The following is an 11353-nucleotide window of genomic DNA, read 5'->3' on the forward strand; positions in this document are numbered from 1 at the left end:
CTTTAAGGTACGGTGATCAGGATCATGTCTTTAAGGTACGGTGATCATGTCTTTAAGGTACGGTGATCATGTCTTTAAGGTACGGTGATCATGTCTTTAAGGTACGGTGATCATGTCTTTAAGGTCGGTGATTGTCTTTAAGGTACGGTGATCATGTCTTTAAGGTACGGTGATCATGTCTTTAAGGTACGGTGATCATGTCTTTAAGGTACGGTGATCATGTCTTTAAGGTACGGTGATCATGTCTTTAAGGTACGGTGATCATGTCTTTAAGGTACGGTGATCAGGTCTTTAAGGTACGGTGATCATGTCATGTCTTTAAGGTACGGTGATCATGTCTTTAAGGTACGGTGATCATGTCTTTAAGGTACGGTGATCATGTCTTTAAGGTACGGTGATCATGTCTTTAAGGTACGGTGATCATGTCTTTAAGGTACGGTGATCATGTCTTTAAGGTACGGTGATCATGTCTTTAAGGTACGGTGATCATGTCTTTAAGGTACGGTGATCATGTCTTTAAGGTACGGTGATCATGTCTTTAAGGTACGGTGATCATGTCTTTAAGGTACGGTGATCATGTCTTTAAGGTACGGTGATCATGTCTTTAAGGTACGGTGATCATGTCTTTAAGGTACGGTGATCATGTCTTTAAGGTACGGTGATCATGTCTTTAAGGTACGGTGATCATGTCTTTAAGGTACGGTGATCATGTCTTTAAGGTACGGTGATCATGTCTTTAAGGTACGGTGATCATGTCTTTAAGGTACGGTGATCATGTCTTTAAGGTACGGTGAGGTCATGTCTTTAAGGTACGGTGATCATGTCTTTAAGGTACGGTGATCAGGTCTTTTACGGTGATCATGTCTTTAAGGTACGGTGATCATGTCACGTGTGATCAGGTCTTTAGGTATGATCATGTCTTTTACATATTATCATATCTTTAATATATTTACGGTGATCATCATTTGGAGATGTCTTTGTACGGTGATCATGTCACACGGTGATCATGTTTTTGGGGGAGAAACGGTGATCATGTCAAACTACGGTGATCAGGGTCTTTGATGATGATCAAGTCTTTAAGGTACGGTGATCATGTCTTTAAGGTACGGTGATCATGTCTTTATTCAGGTCTTTGGTCAGATCATGTCTTTAAGGTACGGAGATCATGTCTTTAAGGTACGTGATCATGTCTTTAAGGTACGGTGATCATGTCTTTAATGCGGTGATCATGTCTTTAAGGTCCGGTGATCATGTCTTTAAGGACGGTGATCATGTCAATCAACAGCCAACAAAGTACCATTCTTTTGAATTGAAGTGAATGTCATAATGTCATGTCTTGAGATACGGTGATCATGTCTTTAAGGTACGGTGATCAGGTCTTTAAAACGTGATCAGGTCTTTAAGGTACGGTGATCATGTCTTTGTACGGTGATCATGTCTTTAAGGTACGGTGATCATGTCTTTACAGACGGTGATCATGTCTTTTACGGTGATCAGGTCTTTCGGTGATCATGTCTTTAGGTACGGTGATCAGGTCTTTCTAGAAAGACGGTGATCAGGTCTTTACAGGTACGGTGATCATGTCTTTAAGGTACGGTGATCATGTCTTTAAAGACGGTGATCATGTCTTTTCTGATCAACCAGTGGACGGTGATCATGTCTTTAAGGTAGGGGTGATCATGTCTTCAAAATAGCGGTGATCATGTCTTTAAGGTACGGTGATCAGGTCTTTAAGGTACGGTGATCAGGTCTTTAAACACGGTGATCATGTCTTTTGACGGTGATCATGTCTTTACCACGGTGATCATGTCTTTCCAGCCGGTGATCATGAGCCGGTGATCATGTCTTTAAGGTACGGTGATCAGGTCCATACGGTGATCATGTCTCCAAATTGATCATGTCTTCAGGACGGTGATCAAAAATACGGTGATCATGTCTTTAAGGTACGGTGATCATGTCTTTAAGGTACGGTGATCAAACACAGATCATGTCTTTAAGGTACGGTGATCATGTCTTGATCAGGTCTTTAAGGTACGGTGATCATGTCTTTACAGGTACGGTGATCATGTCTTTAAGGTACGGTGATCAGGTCTTTAAGGTACGGTGATCATGTCTTTAAGGTACGGTGATCATGTCTTTAAGGTACGGTGATCATGTCTTTAGGTAGGTGACTGTCTTTAAGGTACACCTGATCATGTCTTTAAGGTACGGTGATCATGTCTTTAAGGTACGGTGATCATGTCAGGAGGTACGGAGATCATGAGGGACGGTGATCATGTCTTTAGGAGGGTACGGTGATCATGTCTTACACCCTGGGTGATCATGAGATCGGTGATCAGGTCTTTAAGGTACGGTGATCATGTCTTTAAGGGACGGTGATCATGTCTACGGTGATCATGTCTTTAAGGTACGGTGATCATGTCTTTAAGGTACGGTGATCATGTCTTTAAGGACGGTGATCATGTCTTTAAAGTGATCATGTCTTTAAGGGGTGATCATGTCTTTAAGGTACGGTGATCATGTCTTTAAGGTACGGTGATCATGTCTTTAAGGTACGGTGATCATGTCTTTAAGGTACGGTGATCATGTCTTTAAGGTAGTGATCAGGGGGATCATGTCTTGAACACGGTGATCATGTCTTTACAGGACGGTGATCATGTCTTTAAGGTACGGTGATCATGTCTTTAAGGTACGGTGATCAGGAGGACGGTGAGGGGTCTTTAAGGTACGGTGATCATGTCTTTAAGGTACGGTGATCATGTCTTTAAGGCACGGTGATCAGGAAGGTACGGTGATCAGGTCTTTAAGGTACGGTGATCATGTCTTTAAGGTACGGTGATCAGGGGGACGGTGATCATGTCTTTACAGGTACGGTGATCAGGTCTTTAAGGTACGGTGATCATGTCTTTAAGTACGGTGATCAGGAGGTACGGTGATCAGGTCTTTGGGTACGGTGATCATGTCTTTAAGGTACGGTGATCATGAGGTACGGTGATCATGTCTTTAACCCTACGGTGATCATGTCTTTAAGGACGGTGATCATGTCTTTAAGGACGGTGATCATGTCTTTAAGGTACGGTGATCATGTCTTTAAGGTACGGTGATCAGGTCTTTAAGGTACGGTGATCATGTCTTTAAGGTACGGTGATCAGGTCTTTAAGGCGGTGATCATGTCTTTACAGGACGGGATCATGTCTTTAAGGTACGGTGATCAGGTCTTTAGGTAGGACTGGTGATCATGTCTTTAAGGACGGTGATCAGGTCTTTAATACTGGTCATGTCTTTAAGGTACGGTGATCATGTCTTTAAGGTACGGTGATGTCTTTAAGGTACATGTCTTTAAGGTATGGTGATCATGTCCTTAAGGCACGACAGAAGATGAAACGTTCCTGTGTTTCCTTTTCATTAGTATATATTTACATATTACATATCTTTAATATATTTACGTTTCATTTGAGATGTCTGTCGGAAGGACACACACCTTTTTGGGGGAGAAACTGACACTGTCAAACTATTGGCAGGGACTTGATGATGAAAGCCTTTACTGCTCTCCAATTGGCTGCGTCCAGAGTTCTCATGCTAATGAGGCTCCTTATTTCTGTCCAATGAACTGGAGGAAGGGAGAAACTCACCAATCAACAGCCAACAAAGTACCATTCTATTTGAATTGAAGTGAATGTACATAATGTACATGTCTGTGAGATAATTTATCTTTCCTGGATTCTTTAAGGTCCTTTTGTACGGCTATAAACGAACGACATCATCTCTGACTTCTGTTTTTAATCAAAGTTACGATCACAGATGGTGATCGGCTATTGTCTTCGGGACTCACATATAGGGAGGGTTAAGTCCATTGACTCTAAAAGAAGGAGAGACTTTTTACAATGCGGAGTGCACCAGAAGAGAGATTTCTCCAAACCAGTGGAGGCTGGCGGAGGGGAGTACGGCTCAAAATAACGTCTGGAACAGAGCGAATGGAATGGAATCAAACACATAGAAACTCTGTGTTTTGATTTATTTATTACCACTCTGCTCATTCCGCTCCAGCCATTACCATGAGCCTGTCCTCCCCAAAAGGTGCCACCATCCTCCTGTGCTCCAAATTATATTTCTTCAGCAGGTGAAAAAATAAAATACCAAACACACAGACACACACTGAATAATGTTTAAGATGTAAACCCCTCTGCCTTTACCAAACAACACTGAATAATGTGTTAAGATGTCCCAGGGGACTGGTTGAACCCTCAGGAGGATGGAGGGGACTGATTCACCCTACAGGAGGAAGATTACACCCTACAGGAGGAGGGAGGGGACTGATTACACCCTACAGGAGGAGGGGACTGATTACACCCTACAGGAGGAGGGAGGGGACTGATTACACCCTACAGGAGGAGGGAGGGGACTGGTTGAACCCTACAGGAGGAGGGAGGGGACTGGTTGCACCCTACAGGAAGGGAGGGGACTGGTTTTTACAGGAGGAGGGAGGGGACTGGTTGACCCTACAGGAGGAGGGAGGGGACTGTTGAACCCTACAGGAAAGGGGACTATTTGCAAATCAGGGACACTGGAGGGGATTAACAGGAGGAGGGAGGGGACTGGTTGCACCCTTCAGGAGGAGGGAGAGGACTGGTTGCATACAGAGGGAGGGGACTTGTATGTTACAGGAGGAGGGAGGGGACTGGTTGAATTTACAGTTGTTTTGGAGGGGACTGGTTGAACCCTACAGGAGGGAGGGGACTGGTTGCACCCTACAGGAGGAGGGAGGGGACTGGTTGCAGCCCTACAGGAAGAAAAGGGGACTGGTTGCACCCTTCAGGAAGAGGGATGGGACTGGTTCCACCCTACAGGAAGAGGGAGGGGACTGGTTGCACCCTACAGGAGGAGGGGGACAGGTTGCACCCTACAGGAGGAGGGGGACTGGTCAACCCTACAGGAGGAGGAGGTGACTGGTTGAACCCTACAGGAGGAGGAAGGGGAGTTGCACCCTACAGGAAGAGGGAGGGGACTGGTTGTACAGGAAGAGGGATGGGACTTTTCCCCCTCACTCTGAGGGAGGGAACTGGTTGCACCCTACAAACCATCTCAGGAGGAGGGGGGGGACTGGTTGAACCCTACAGGAGGAGGGGGTGACTGGTTGAGACCCTACAGGAGGAGGAAGGGGACTCCATCACCCTACAGGAAAGGGAGGACTGGTTGAACCCTACAGGAAGAGGGAGGGGACTGGTTTACAGGAAGAGGGAGGGTCCTGGTTGTACAGGAAGAGGGAGGGACTGGTTGATACAGGACAGGGAGGGGACTGGTTGAACCCTACAGGAAGAGGGAGGGGACTGGTTGAACCCTACAGGAAGAGGGATGGGACTATCAACAGGAGGAGGGAGGGGACTGGTTACAGCTACAGGAGGAGGGAGGTGACTGGTTGAACCCACAGGACCAGATGGGACTGGTTGAATCCTACAGGAGGAAGGGGACTGATTACACCATACAGGGAGGAGGGGACTGATTACACCCCAGGAGGGGATGGGGACTGATTACACCCTACAGGAGAAGGGGACTGATTACACCCATGGAGGAGGGAGGGGACTGATTACACCCTACAGGAGGAGGGAGGGGACTGATTACACTACAGGATGGGGGGGGACTGGTTGCAACAGGAGGGGGGGACTGGTTACACCCTACAGGAGGAGGGATGACTGGTTGAACCCAAGGACCAGGGAGGGGACTGGTTGCAACAGGAGGGGAGGGGACAATGAACCCACATATGAAATAAAACCACGGATGGGACAGACGGACAGAGCAGCCCTGAAATGTTAACAAGTCCATACTGTCAGGTGAAAATGATAAATTAAACCAGATGCACAATTGTTTGCATTCCACATTCTGACAGACGTCATGATTGGGTGGCCATGCTGGGGATTTATATACAGCACCAGTCAACAGTTGGGACACCTACTCATTACAGGGTTTTGCATTTTTTACTATTTTCTACATTGTAGAATAATAATGAAGACATCAACAAGGAAAACCATATGGAATCATGTAGTAACCAAAAAGTGTTAAACAAATTCAAATATATTTCATATTTTAGATTCTTCAACATAATAGATTGTCCTAACAGATGGGCTTTCGCTGTAAAGCACTTGTATTTCTATGAACATTTATAATGAGTATTCCTGTAAATTGATGTGGCTCTCTGCAAAATCACCGGATGTTTTTGGAACTAGTGAACATAACGCAAACCAATGTATACTGAGATCTTTGATATAAATATGAACTTTATCGAACAAAACATAAATGTATTGTCTAACATGAAGTCCTATGAGTGTCATCTGCTGAAGATCATCAAAGGTTATTGATTAACCATTTCAGATTTTGTGACTCCACTCTTTGCTTTGGAAAAATGGCTGTGTTTTTCTGTGACTTGGCTCTGACCTAACATAATAGTTTGTGGTGCTTTCGCAAAGCCTTTTTTGAAAATCGGACACTGGTGGGATTAACAACACAATTGCCTTTCAAAATGGTTTAAGATACATGCTGTTTGAGGAATTTAAACCAGATGGGATGGCGCCCTGCACTTTCACTGGCTGCAGAATGCTGTGGGTAGCCAGGCTGTTTTAAGGCCAAACCAGATGGGATGGTGTATTCTTCTGTAGCCACCCTTTGCTGTGGCATTCTCTCAAGCTTCACCTGGAATGCTTTTCCAACAGTCTTGAAGGCCAAACCAGATGGGATGGTGTATCGCTGCAGAATGCTGTGGTGGCCATGCTGGTTGAGGCCAAACCAGATGGGATGGCGTCATCTGAAGCGCTGCAGAATGCTGTGGTAGCCATGCTGGTTAAGTGTGCCTTGAATCCTTGATAAATCACAGACAGTGTCACCAAACCAGATGGGATGGTGTTCACTGCAGAATGCTGTGGTGGCCATGCTGTCACCAGGCCAAACCAAGGCCTGATTCACAGAGTCTGCTGGACAGTGTCACCATCAAGGCCTGATTTACACAGTCTCCTCTGACAGTGTCACCATCAAGGCCTGATTTACACAGTCTCCTCTGACAGTGTCACCATCAAGGCCTGATTCACACAGTCTCCTCTGACAGTGTCACCATCAAGGCCTGATTCACACAGTCTCCTCTGACAGTGTCACCATCACACCTCCTCCTCCATGCTTCACGGTGGGAACCACACATTTGGAGATCATCCGTTCACCTACTCTGTATCTCACGAAGACACGGCCGTTGGAACCAAACATTTCAAATTTGGACTCATCAGACCAAAGGACAGATTTCCACCGGTCTAATGTCCATTGCTCGTGTTTCTTGGCCCAAGCAAATCTCTTCTTCCTATTGGTATCCTTTAGTAGTGGTTTCTTTGCAAATCGACCATGAAGTCCTGATTCAAATAGTCTCCTCTGAACAGTTGATGTTTAGATGTGTCTCTTACTTGAACTCTGTGAAGCATTTATTTTAGGCTGCAATCTGAGGTACAGCGAACCTAATGTATCTTATCTCTGCAGCAGAGGAAACTCTGGGTCTTCCTTTCTTGTAGCGGTCCTCATGAGGCAGTTTCATCAGAGCACTTGGTTTTTGCCACTGCACTTTCAAAGTTCATTTTCTGTACGGACTGACCTTCATGTCTTAAAGTAATGATGGGCTGTCGTTTTCTTTGCTTATTTGAGCTGATCTTTCCATAATATGGACTTGGTCATTTACCAAATAGGGCTATATTCTGTATACCATTCCTAAGAAGGAAATACATTCCACAAATGTACTTTAATCAAGTCACACTTATTAATTTTTTTAAAATCCAGGTGACTACCTCATGAAGTTGGTTGACAGAAGGCCAAGAGTGTGCAAAGCTGTCATCAAGGCAACGGGTGGCTACTTTTAAGAATCATAAAATATAAAATATATTTTGATTTGTTTAACGTATTTTTGGTTACAACATGATTCCATATGTGTTCTCTGGTTCTTCAGCTATTAGTAACAAAGTGGCTCTTTAAACATTGAACCACAACAACGATCAACTGACATCAGTCTTTGAGTTTTCTCCAGTTCTTATGGGACTATATAGTATCAATATTGTGTAGACTGATCTGTATAAACAACATATTGATTATCGATCTTGGACATGCACCAGAAATAGAAACAGTCCTTATTGTTATAGACAGTCTTTAACCTACAGTATCTAGCATAGAAACAGTCCTTATTGTTATAGACAGTCTTTAACCTACAGTATCTAACATAGAAACAGTCCTTATTGTTATAGACTATCTTTAACCTACAGTATCTAACATAGAAACAGTCCTTATTGTTATAGACAGTCTTTAACCTACAGTATCTAACATAGAAACAGTCCTTATTGTTATAGACTATCTTTAACCTACAGTATCTAACATAGAAACAGTCCTTGTTGTTATAGACAGTCTTTAACCTACAGTATCTAGCATAGAAACAGTCCTTATTGTTATAGACTATCTTTAACCTACAGTATCTAGCATAGAAACAGTCCTTATTGTTATAGACAGTCTTTAACCTACAGTATCTAACATAGAAACAGTCCTTATTGTTATAGACAGTCTTTAACCTACAGTATCTAACATAGAAACAGTCCTTATTGTTATAGACTATCTTTAACCTACAGTATCTAACATAGAAACAGTCCTTGTTGTTATAGACAGTCTTTAACCTACAGTATCTAGCATAGAAACAGTCCTTATTGTTATAGACTATCTTTAACCTACAGTATCTAGCATAGAAACAGTCCTTATTGTTATAGACAGTCTTTAACCTACAGTATCTAACATAGAAACAGTCCTTATTGTTATAGACTATCTTTAACCTACAGTATCTAACATAGAAACAGTCCTTATTGTTATAGACTATCTTTAACCTACAGTATCTAACATAGAAACAGTCCTTATTGTTATAGACTATCTTTAACCTACAGTATCTAACATAGAAACAGTCCTTATTGTTATAGACTATCTTTAACCTACAGTATCTAACATAGAAACAGTCCTTATTGTTATAGACAGTCTTTAACCTACAGTATCTAACATAGAAACAGTCCTTATTGTTATAGACAGTCTTTAACCTACAGTATCTAACATAGAAACAGTCCTTATTGTTATAGACTATCTTTAACCTACAGTATCTAACATAGAAACAGTCCTTATTGTTATAGATATTTTAAGGTGACAGTATCCAATCCATGAGCAAACAGTCCTTGCAGCTGGAGCTTATAGACTATGATTTAACCTTCCACTTCTAACAGAGAAGGACTTCGAGGGTTTGACGATGGGGGCACTTGGCCTTCCATTCAGCTGGTGAGAGGGACGTTGCATTGACATCGGAGGAGATGAACAGTCTCCTTATTGAATAGATCTCTCGTCTTAGGAGGCTCTAGGTGCTGGGTTTCTATGGAGACAAAGATAAACAGACTACAATCAAACCACTGTGTATTTACTGTATTATACCTGAAACAGTCGTTATATATTTTTACACTGTGACAGTTATAGCCAATCCGTATTTAGCACTGAGACAGAACATTGCAGCTGGAGCTTATGACCTGCCACTGATGAGAGACCTTCCACTTCCTATTACACTGTAGTCATACCTGCCAGTGTTTGTTATACCTGCCACTTCGTAGGGCACTGACGTTATGGGGGCCACTGTAGGCCTGCCATTCAGCTACACTGTAGTTAGAGGGACGTTGCATTGATTTATACCTGCCAGGAGATTACACTGAGTTATACCTGCCACTGTCATTTACACTGTAGATACCTCCACTGTCGTATTTACACTGTAGTTATACCTGCCACTGTCGTATTTACACTGTAGTTATACCGGCCAGTCGTATTTACACAGTTATACCTGCCACTGTCGTATTTACACTGTAGTTATACCTGCCACTGTCGTATTTACACTGTAGTTATACCTGCCACTGTCGTATTTATACTGTAGTTATACCTGCCACTGTTGTATTTACACTGTAGTTATACCTGCCACTGTCGTATTTACACTGTAGTTATACCTGCCACTGTCGTATTTACACTGTAGTTATACCTGCCACTGTCGTATTTACACTGTAGTTATACCTGCCACTGTCGTATTTACACTGTAGTTATACCTGCCACTGTCGTATTTACACTGTAGTTATACCTGCCACTGTCGTATCTACACTGTAGTTATACCTGCCACTGTCGTATTTACACTGTAGTTATACCTGCCACTGTTGTATTTACACTGTAGTTATACCTGCCACTGTCGTATTTACACTGTAGTTATACCTGCCGCTGTCGTATTTACACTGTAGTTATACCTGCCACTGTTGTATTTTACACTGTAGTTATACCTGCCACTGTCATATTTACACTGTAGTTATACCTGCCACTGTCGTATTTTTACACTGTAGTTATACCTGCCACTGTCGTATTTACACTGTAGTTATACCTGCCACTGTAGTTATACCTGCCACTGTCGTATTTACACTGTAGTTATACCTGCCACTGTCGTATTTACACTGTAGTTATACCTGCCACTGTCGTATTTACACTGTAGTTATACCTGCCACTGTAGTTATACCTGCCACTGTCGTATTTACACTGTAGTTATACCTGCCACTGTCGTATTTACACTGTAGTTATACCTGCCACTGTCGTATTTACACTGTAGTTATACCTGCCACTGTCGTATTTACACTGTAGTTATACCTGCCACTGTCGTATTTACACTGTAGTTATACCTGCCACTGTAGTTATACCTGCCACTGTCGTATTTACACTGTAGTTATACCTGCCACTGTCGTATTTACACTGTAGTTATACCTGCCACTGTCGTATTTACACTGTAGTTATACCTGCCACTGTAGTTATACCTGCCACTGTCGTATTTACACTGTAGTTATACCTGCCACTGTCGTATTTACACTGTAGTTATACCTGCCACTGTCGTATTTACACTGTAGTTATACCTGCCACTGTAGTTATACCTGCCACTGTCGTATTTACACTGTAGTTATACCTGCCACTGTCGTATTTACACTGTAGTTATACCTGCCACTGTCGTATTTACACTGTAGTTATACCTGCCACTGTCGTATTTACACTGTAGTTATACCTGCCACTGTCGTATTTACACTGTAGTTATACCTGCCGCTGTCGTATTTACACTGTAGTTATACCTGCCACTGTCGTATTTACACTGTAGTTATACCTGCCACTGTCGTATTTACACTGTAGTTATACCTGCCACTGTCGTATTTACACTGTAGTTATACCTGCCACTGTCGTATTTACACTGTAGTTATACCTGCCACTGTCATATTTACACTGTAGTTATACCTGCCACTGTCGTATT

The 11353-nt window shown here is 42.9% G+C and overlaps 1 long non-coding RNA gene across 22 annotated transcripts; it reads right to left on the minus strand.

Moving 5' to 3' along the window:
• Positions 1 to 7661: 7661 nt before the first annotated feature.
• LOC127923870 (uncharacterized) lies at positions 7662 to 9179 on the minus strand. 22 transcript variants are annotated; one of them, XR_008115963.1, is made up of 5 exons: positions 8682 to 9171; positions 8580 to 8630; positions 8478 to 8528; positions 8325 to 8375; positions 7662 to 8273 (listed from the first exon to the last, which is right to left on the minus strand). It is a non-coding gene; the product is annotated as an uncharacterized LOC127923870 (long non-coding RNA). The 22 variants fall into 22 exon arrangements; XR_008115959.1 differs by having other exon boundaries at positions 7662 to 8375; positions 8478 to 8630; positions 8682 to 8936; positions 9039 to 9171; XR_008115966.1 differs by having other exon boundaries at positions 7662 to 8375; positions 8478 to 8630; positions 8682 to 8987; positions 9039 to 9171.
• Positions 9180 to 11353: the final 2174 nt, after the last annotated feature.

The sequence above is a fragment of the Oncorhynchus keta genome, unplaced genomic scaffold (genome assembly GCF_023373465.1).
Source record: "Oncorhynchus keta strain PuntledgeMale-10-30-2019 unplaced genomic scaffold, Oket_V2 Un_contig_3325_pilon_pilon, whole genome shotgun sequence".
NCBI lineage: Eukaryota > Metazoa > Chordata > Actinopteri > Salmoniformes > Salmonidae > Oncorhynchus > Oncorhynchus keta.